The sequence below is a fragment of the Panicum virgatum genome, chromosome 1K, assembly GCF_016808335.1.
Source record: "Panicum virgatum strain AP13 chromosome 1K, P.virgatum_v5, whole genome shotgun sequence".
In the NCBI taxonomy this organism is placed as follows: domain Eukaryota; kingdom Viridiplantae; phylum Streptophyta; class Magnoliopsida; order Poales; family Poaceae; genus Panicum; species Panicum virgatum.
Genome location: NC_053136.1, coordinates 46,820,604 through 46,830,033, shown reverse-complemented (window position 1 = coordinate 46,830,033; position 9,430 = coordinate 46,820,604). Strand labels below are relative to the sequence as shown.

Here is a 9,430-nt window from a genome sequence, read left to right as displayed (position 1 = left end):
AAGGATACAAACATGGGCAAATGAAGGAACAGAACAGTTCTGCAGGGTGTTTCACGTGAGGATAGAAGGGAGCCGAAAGTTAGCGAGAGGAAGGGGGCATTGGATTTTGAGGGTACCTGGCAAGTCAAAATTCACAGTACTGCGAAAGATGCAGTGTGCCGAACTGCGTTCCCGCTGTTTTCTGCCATGTACTTGTCCCCGTCCCACTCTGGAAATCTCAGCGGGCAACAGACAAATGTACGAGATCGAAAAGTATTGGAAAAAATCAGAGACTCCACCTGTGCCAAGACAGACAAACGAACTAATCTTTTGACGACACAGCATGTTAACATCTGGAAAAACCTGAAAGACGGGTGGGTGCCTCATTCCAAGTTTGAACAGTGCTGTAGTATAGGATAAAACCACCCTGCAAAGAAAGAGATGCGTTAAAGAAAAACAGAGCAGGACCTTAATGTGAGCAGTCTGCACCTTCCCATTCAGTTTTTTAATGTGAGCATGGTAGCATTATGTATTCATTTTTTAAAGCCCTTTTTTATCTCAGAATGAAGCATATTGGCAAGGAGAACGATTTAGTTAGAAAACATTATGGACTATTTTAATTCTACCAAGAATAAACTTAAATCTGGTTATGAAAGTTCAAGAGAGAGAAAAAGTTCAGTTATATTGAAGAAGATTCGAGGAAAGAAAATAATGATAAACTGTGTAATTCAATCTGCCTCGAGAACAATAAGCCTGTAGCCAAACGTTTAGAAAGCTAACAAAGAAACTACACCTAAGTACTTACCAGTTCATATATAAGAGCTTTGCAGCTTCACTAAAAGCTGGAGGATCAAAGAACAGGCATATCTCAATCCATGGAGGATATGGATGTACTCTTGTACATATCTCATCACAAGTTCAAGCATCACTAGCTTGGATTCAACTATGTATATTCTTATTAATTAAGAAGGATACCGATTGCCAAGTCCCACCTACCTATTCTCGTTCTTCATTTAGCCCGGTGCTTCCGTTTGAGCAGGGAGGTGCAGGGTGCATGAAAGCAGACCCAGTTTTTTCTTTGCTTTTTTAAAAGAAAAAAAAAGGTATAGAGGCAGGGGTAGCAGGGCCTAGTTCTGCCATTGCACCACTCTCTCACTATCACATGCAAGCAAAAAGTCTAAAGAGTACGACACCACTCACAGACCAAGAAAAAACAAACTGTTTGCAAGTAACAAGACAGTAGTTAAAGTTCTTGATGAGTGGAAGCCTAGTAGGTTAACTTAGTTGGGACCCACGATGCAGCACTGGTCAGATTGGTTGACCGGGCTGAGTGATTTGTAAACCACCGGGCCACCAAAAGGGAAAAGGCATCCTTAAATCATAAACACTCTGTTCGCTGTGCTGGTGCTGGTGGCTGGTGCTGGAGTGGTGTGAGAAAAAATATTATTGGCTGGTTGGTGGCTGGAGGCTGGTGCTGGAACTGTGTGAAAGAAAAATACTATTGGATGGCTGGAGGAACCAAACAGCAAACAGAAGTATAGAACAACCTCTATAAGTACTTCAAGTCCACTTTTGCCAGCAGCGAACTGGTTCTATTAAGATTTTACATTTCAACATAACAAAGTTCTCAAATAATCATAACAAACTATAAACAGATTGAATCACCCACCGACTGATGATTCGGAACAGCGCTCAAGTCAACCATCAGTGAGCCAGTGATCTAAGCAACCTCTTGATTGCTCCCATGGCAAGGAATAGACTTTCCTGTGCTTTAAAGTATGGGCACAAGTGCACAATCCAGATGGGAGAATATATGGATTAGCAGGTTCCAGGTAGCAAATTTATGTCTTGGTGTAATTGTTTTTGTTGGAAAACATCCTGCAAGGACTAATTTTGTTTAGGAAAATATAGGTGCCAAAGGGGAACCTGCTTTGGTTTGTCCGCTTCCCACCAAAAACGTCCAACTCAACTGGGACCATCCATCCGGGAGAAAGGAATCTTGGACTTCTGTTAGTCTCCCTGTCCCTGGATTACGATAAGCATAGATTAATTTATAATAGAGCAACATGGGAATAGGGGCTAAAACCAAAAGTTCTGCAATCCTAATATAATTTCTCAAGTTCAAGGCAGGCAGATAGAATAATGGTTAGGGCCTAGCCCGGGGCTATGGCCGGACTGGAGCACGATGGACTGAACAATTACAAATGTGTAGAGATAGGGGCCCTTAAGAGAACTAGGACATCGGTAATGAAGTAAAGAAAGCCCGGTGCACCTTTTACAGCACAGACCATTGACCTTTCGTTTTGAGACTAGAGATCAAACAAATGTACCATCAAGCTAGCCTTATTGTAACGTCTCGGGGTGAAAAATTCAAAATCCGAAACCTCCGGGTTCAAAAACCGGAACTTCCGGTTTTACTCTGCTTCGTGGGCAGAGCATGAATCGCGGCGCGCCGCTCGTCGCCACCGCCGCCGGCCATCCTCGGCTGTCGTGCCGCCCCCTCACTCCTCTCCTCGCCTTAAGGTTCGACCGGCCCTTTCCCCTCAAACCCAAACCCTAGCTCTTTCCCCGTTCCCCATTGCCATCGCCGTCCAAGCTCCGCCCTCGCCGTCTCCGGTGAGCCGTGGCTCGATTCCTCACGTGGGGAACATCTTCTCCTTCTCCTCGCTCGATTCCCCTCCTTACCCGGCCTCTTTATTCGCCGTGCAGGGCCGCCGGCGAGCGTCTTCGCCCGCCACCGCCCGTCGCAGTCGCGGCGTTCTCTCTTCGCCGTCCACTTGTGGGGTGAGCTTCGCCTCGCCCTAGAACACCCCGTGCGCGCCTCCTTCGGCCCGCTCCGGCCCTGCTCTGCCGCCGGAACACGGCCGTGCCGCCGCTGCGCCATGGTCGCCGCGTCGAAAGTCGAGTCGCGGACGGTCCGGCTCTTTGGAGCGAATAGTCCGCAAGTAACCCGCTGAAACCGGAACTGCCGGTTTTAGAAACTGGAACTTCCGATTTTGGCTTGTCAAGTTTTGAAAACCGGAACATCCGGTTTTGAAATTGGAACTTCCGGTTTTGTCAAACCGGAATCTCCGGTTTTGTCAGAGTTACATATCCAAAACGTTGTTTCATGTACATCATTTCGCGCATATCATTTCATGCAGTTTATTTTATGCATAAGCATAGCATCGTACTAATTCATGCATCGCATTCATGCATTATAGTGACCGAATCGTCAGAGAACGAACCCGTGGAGCCCGCCGAGTCTGTCGAGCCTGAACCCGGAGTCCAGTTCGCGGTCGAGCCCGAAGCTAACCGAGGCAAGCAACTAAGCATGATTCCTTGCTCCTATTTAATCTAAATTAGATAGTTATCTCACCGGGTTATGTTGGGGTTATATGTATATTATGTATGTATTGCATTCTTGTACCTATTTGCGTGCATTATACTTCCTTGATTTGTTATCCTCGTTCTTGGCACTAATTAGTCAGTTAATCACTTAACCTGACTAGATGCTTAGCCCTGCTTAGAGTACTTCTTTTGCCCGCTAGACAGGAATAATTTGGAGGATCATATTTACCGGTTATCCTTGTTGCACTAGTTCGGCTTGGTGGTAAGAGTTTGGTAGTATCGAGATTCGAGTGGAATAGTAGGGCCTAGAGAATGAAGTCACATGGGCATAGTCCGCTTGGATTGATTAAGGACCGAGTGGATGATGTTGGTTTTGAGCACCTTTCCGTACTACCACATATCCAATATAATGGTACGGATGAGCCAATTACCTTTTTTGACTTGATCATTGAGGCCCGGTCCCAGATACGTGGCTAAGGACTATGCAGGGAGGCTTAGTGGGTCCCCGAGTGGAACTATGTAAAGGAAAAATTTAGAGATGTCCTCGATGGAACTAAGTCTCCACGCACAAGCTGGGCGTACCATCAACGGTTGAGCCTTGTTGGGAACGGTTGACATGAGTACCCCCTTGCTCGACGTGAGTACCTCCTTGCCCGACGTGATCGGTTGGGTGAGTCGCATGGTCCTCGCGTCGTGTGGGTAAAGTAGTACACCCTTGCAAGATTTGAATCAATTCGAATTGCCGCGCTCTCGGTTATGAGCACGCTCTTTATCCCATGAACTCCTCGTAGAGTTACGGTCATGTTGAAGTGGGTTTTAGTAACTCGGGAATCACTATGTTATTCTTAATATGTTCTACTAAAATTTAATGGGGTTCGGGCAACATTAATTAATTGTACTAGGTGTTAGTTTAGAGAGCTCATGCTTATGCAATAATTACTTAACCTTAAAGCTTTTACTTGAGCTTTTACATGATCCTTATTTATTTAATCGCGTAAGTCTTGCGAGTACCTTTGTACTCAGGGTGCCTCTAACCCTAGTCGCAGGTGAACCGGAAGTGGTGTTCGGCCACTTCTACCCCGCCGATTCAGGTGCGGGGGAGGAGTAGATCATTGAGGCTGGGATGGTGTCCTTGAGCAAGACATCATCATCGTAGTAGGTTTTATCGTAATCGAGCTTCGTGAGAGCATGTAAATATAATAATTTTTAAGTTTCTGTATAATATGGCTTCCGTGAGCCAAGGCTTGTAATGGTGAATAGTTTGAACCTTCCTATGTTGACCTGGTAATGTTAAGTTTTGAACTCAGGTAATGTAAAACTGCTCTTTGTGGTTCTTTGGCGATGTATTCGATTGTAAACGGTATGTGTATATGCTGATTCTGGACGTATGTTGGAACACATACCGGGACTACCGGATTTAATATTATTTTAGGCGAATGACATGTCGGTTATTCGTGTCTCTAGATGTGAGGTAACACGTGGCACGCTCTCTGGTAGGCACGTGTTAACTCTCATTTGGAAGACAATATCTGACGGTTCGTTTAAAATAATATTAAATTGGGCGGTTCTCACACTTATGCCCCTCTTGACGGCCAAAAGCCAGCATATCTATTGTGGTACCAGCAGCAAAGCTGCTTAGCTTCAGGAAGCAGGACCCAGCAGACCAAATCCACTATTCTGGGAATCATTGGTCCTGCGGTGCCAAGAAAAGAATAGCTTGGAGACCCTACTGAATGAAAGCTGGCCGCTGTCCTTAAGTAATACATAATCCTATGCACCTATGCAACCTAAACCGATCGCATATTGCACTTGATTTTTACCATTTCATCAGCCAACTCTTTGCAATTTGATCCACTCAAAGAGCTGAGAAATGCCTATCATGAAGCATGAAAATTGTAGTCGACAGGAAGTTGGGCGGTTAAGGTAAAGCATATGACAGATGGATAAATTAGCTGAAGTTTCAGGATATTGCTACCTGATTATAAGGAAAAATAATATTGAAATTCAAAAGAAATAAGAAGAAGAGTTGTTGTTCAATAGCTTCTTGGAAAGATAGGTCCTTATACTGTTGTGTGTGTGTGTGGTGGTGGTGGGGGGGGGGGGGGGTATGACAGTATAAATCTCTTTCTTACGATTCTTGCACCAAAAGATGGCCAACTACGTGGCCACATCGTCGGCCGATCTCGGTCGTCGGATCGAGCGCGTGGACGGCCCAGATCAGGCGAAGCGCGGCCTTTTTGCAAAAAAAACCCTCATACTTAAGCGAAATCAACCCGCAATTCTACTTCATCTCTCGGTTTATTTTTCAAAAAAACCCTCAACTTTTACCAAAATCAACCCGCAGTCCGTGCCTTCTTATGGGCTTATCTTTTGTCTTGCTGGGCCTGCCTGCCTGGAATGGGCCAAAAACGGCCCGTGAGACTCTTCTCCTTTAATACAATTTTATTTTTCCTTTTTAAATTAGAGATCTTTCAAAATTCATACAAAATCATAGAAAAAATCATAAAAATACCAAACCAATTTTGATGAGTTTCTAATGACTAGATCTATGCATTAAACTTAAAATATCATATGATTTAGTGTACTTTATTTCGCATATGAACTAAAAAAATATCTCCTCCATCTTAACAAAAAAAATCTAAAATCAAATCTTATAAATCCATACCCTTTTTCTTACTCTTTGTTTCCTGACTCTTTTATTTAATGCTAACCTGTAGTACAAATACTTGAACATAAATAATCACGTATATACATATAAATAGCATAGTACTTCACTATATATAGTACATGATATTCCATACATTCGCACATACAAGTACATCATGTCACACATATAAATACTTGAAATGAAGATACACAAATAACATAACATACTTGCAATATATGCCGTAGATACAAATATATAAACACGCATGGATATATATAGCGACAGCTACATCGACGCATAGCTAACCTACATACTCATCCAATCACCCTAACCCTAAAACACACACACTGGTCATACGCGGCAACGCCGCGATTATTTCTAGTTAAAATGACTACCCAAAACTTTGGACCACTCACGTTAAACATAATATATTGATACACCATCAAGCCTATTGTCTGGCACATATCCACGATGTTTTTTATAACAGCATTAGCTATCCTTTACTCAGATATTTGTGTAAATGGAAAAAAAAGTTGCAACAATTGCCAGCACAGGGAATCCAATAGGCAATTCAACACATGAAAATCCATATGTCCAGATGTGCCATGCCAGCAAAATAAGTAAAATGTGAAGCCTGAAGAACTACGAAGGACATGTAAACATAAGGAACCAACAAATGTAAAGGCTAATGCAGATTTGCAGGTTGCAGCAAGACAAGATGGCATGGTCTGGGCCCAAGTTCCAGGTTAAGTTCATTATGTTACAGTTATATAAGTATCAAGAGGTCCAAAGTAGAAGAAGAGCATTAGAACACATTGTCTAGCCTGGAAAACTCTTCCATATCAAGCTGTCAATGCAACTTCTATATTCGAATCACCAAATATCATAGTGGAGAATTTCCACACTCATCTAGGTCCTAGGCTCCTAGCAAATGAAGATGCAGTGAACTTGCTGTTTACTAGAATTAAATCCGCCATACCTTGATCTCAAAACAAAAACAGACACCTTTAGCATGTGTCACAAAGTCTAGATTATGAACAAGGAATGAAACGAATTGCAATACAGTGACATAAGACAAGATCAGACGTGGCTTCAATCTTATCAATGGGCTTGCGATATAACTTCAGAAGAATAGAAGTGTGCTTTGCAAGCAACACGTCAATGGAAATAATATACAATTCGAAAAGATGCACAGAGGTATATCTATTTGGTGCCTGAATTTAAATCAAGGGGATTTTTTCTTGAAAATATATGTTAGTACAATGGGATAGGCCTTTAGTTTAAGCAGTGGAATCATTGCAGAATCCTGGTCCACTAATATGGTGTCAAATGAAGGAAACCAAAGTAGCATGCATACCGCAACTATGCATCGGAGATATACACAGACAGCATGACAAAGGTTAAAACTTAAAAAAAAAAAGATGGTGAAGCAAGCGATCACCTGAAACAGTAACTGGAAAATTATTAGCGAAGACAGAAAGTCAAGAGGCTTAAGAATTACTTCTTCGTAGGTTCATTAGAGATAACAAAAAAATGGTAATAGCAGTCATAGTTGTGTAATGTTTATGCATCGGTTTACCTGAAACTATCTAACAATCTGCAAAATAGACTGCCAGAGGATTCGGATTTTTATGTACAAATGGAAATGTAAAAGAAATTATGTGAAAATTACGCTTCTTAACAACAGATCATACGAGTGCATCAAGAGAAAGATCAACAGGGCAGTGTATAGGCAATGCAAAGTGGGAACTTATCTGGTAAGAACCACTAACAAATGGGATAATAAACTATAAAGAATCAAGCTCTGCAGTGTACAAATCAAGGTTGATTGACCATTGTCACTAGAAGTTGGAAGGACAAAAGTGTATAGGTGGAATAATTCAGAGATCTCCAGACAGATATTGATGGCATGTAGAGACTAATCTAAGCCACTAAAATAAGTTTAATGGTAAAGGTTGCTACTTCTTGCGAATCTATTTGAAGAGGGGTTGGCATTTGGTACAGCAGAATGGACTGCAGATAATGTCCTCAGAAGAGTAATCAAAATATACACATTTGCTAACGCTTAGAACCTTACAGGACAGAATCCTTAAAGCACCGAGTTTTGCTATGGTTCGATGTCAAAACATGGACACTATCAGTATCTCTGCACCACCTGCGAGCAGGGGAAGATGGCCTTATTTTAATCGGACCAAGTTTTACTTGAAGAATTAGTCGCATCAAACAAAAATCTGTGAAAATATTAAGTGTTGAACATGGAAATGTTCTAAAATTAAAGCATTAAAACCATATGCTTGCAAAAGTTCCAAAGTTTGGTTGATAATATGAAAAAATTTAAACATTCACAATGGCAATTACTCCATAATTGCCAGTATAATTTCTTTAAAAAATCGAGAATACACAGGAGCGATGTGTATATAAGAAATAAAGCAGGAGTTGCTTACAAGGCGGGCCATTAAAATTTTAAAATGTAAAGGAACATATTTTACTGGTCAGAGGATCAGTAAATCCCTCACCCACATGAGGTGAACTATACATCCTCATTCATCATTCATCAATCTCTGTCTCAGCACAAAAGTTACATATGTAAACTACTATATTCTCAAACCAGACAAAATGAGACTTAGTTATTCCTAGGAAAGCAAAGCACTATGTTGTGGTTAAATCCCACTATTTCTTGAGTTTAGATCCAAGCAGATAAAATTCACGAGTTGAGCAGCCATCAGAAACAGAACAATGCTAATTTGAACATGTGCATTGATCCTACCAGATGAAAGCTCTTGGAACCCTGAGCATGTTAAGATTGATAGTAGTTATTTCTAACTAGTACTTATAATTCAGACACTGATAGATAGACCGCAGTCTGTCAGTTTGCCATGTCTTCAAAAATAGGGAGTTGCAACGTTACATCTGTGCAAATTGCAATCGCTCTGCCTCATCAAACACTAGCGTCTAGCAATAACACTCTGCCCTAATTTCCGGTCCTCTCGGCCTGATCCTCTCAAATGCCAAGCAATTAAAACCTAGATAGATGGCTCCGGTCCCCCGGCGATCGCTAACTGTCAGATCGAGCCGAACTCAAATGAGAAAATGCGCGACAGCGAGGCGGGTAGAGACATGAGAGAGAAGACCCGTTACCGAAGCCCGGAGGTCGGGGGTGGATGAAGGCGATCCTGAGCTCCGCATGCGGGTGCCCCGCCTTCACCTCCGGAGACGGTGAGGACGAGTCGCCTGCCGCTCAAGTGCCGTGCGCGCGCGTGCTGCGGGCCTGCGGCCGGTTTGGACTTTGGACCCGGAAGGCGGGTCTCGCGTTTTACAAAAAATTGCCAAGAGACGCGCCTTCGCGGCTTTGCCCCGGTGCGGGAACAGGGCCGGCCCTGGGGCAGTGCAGCCGGTGCGACTGCAACGGGCCTCGAAAAATTAGGAGGCTCCAAATATTGCTAAGCTAATAGGTCCGTCAAGTTACAAGTACCA

The 9,430-nt window shown here is 42.8% G+C and overlaps 1 long non-coding RNA gene across 2 annotated transcripts; it reads right to left on the bottom strand.

Moving 5' to 3' along the window:
* Positions 1–1,512: 1,512 nt before the first annotated feature.
* LOC120713137 lies at positions 1,513–9,229 on the bottom strand. 2 transcript variants are annotated; one of them, XR_005691203.1, is made up of 3 exons: positions 9,095–9,229; positions 1,906–2,004; positions 1,513–1,743 (listed from the first exon to the last, which is right to left on the bottom strand). It is a non-coding gene; the product is annotated as an uncharacterized LOC120713137 (long non-coding RNA). The 2 variants fall into 2 exon arrangements; XR_005691202.1 differs by having other exon boundaries at positions 1,513–2,004.
* Positions 9,230–9,430: the final 201 nt, after the last annotated feature.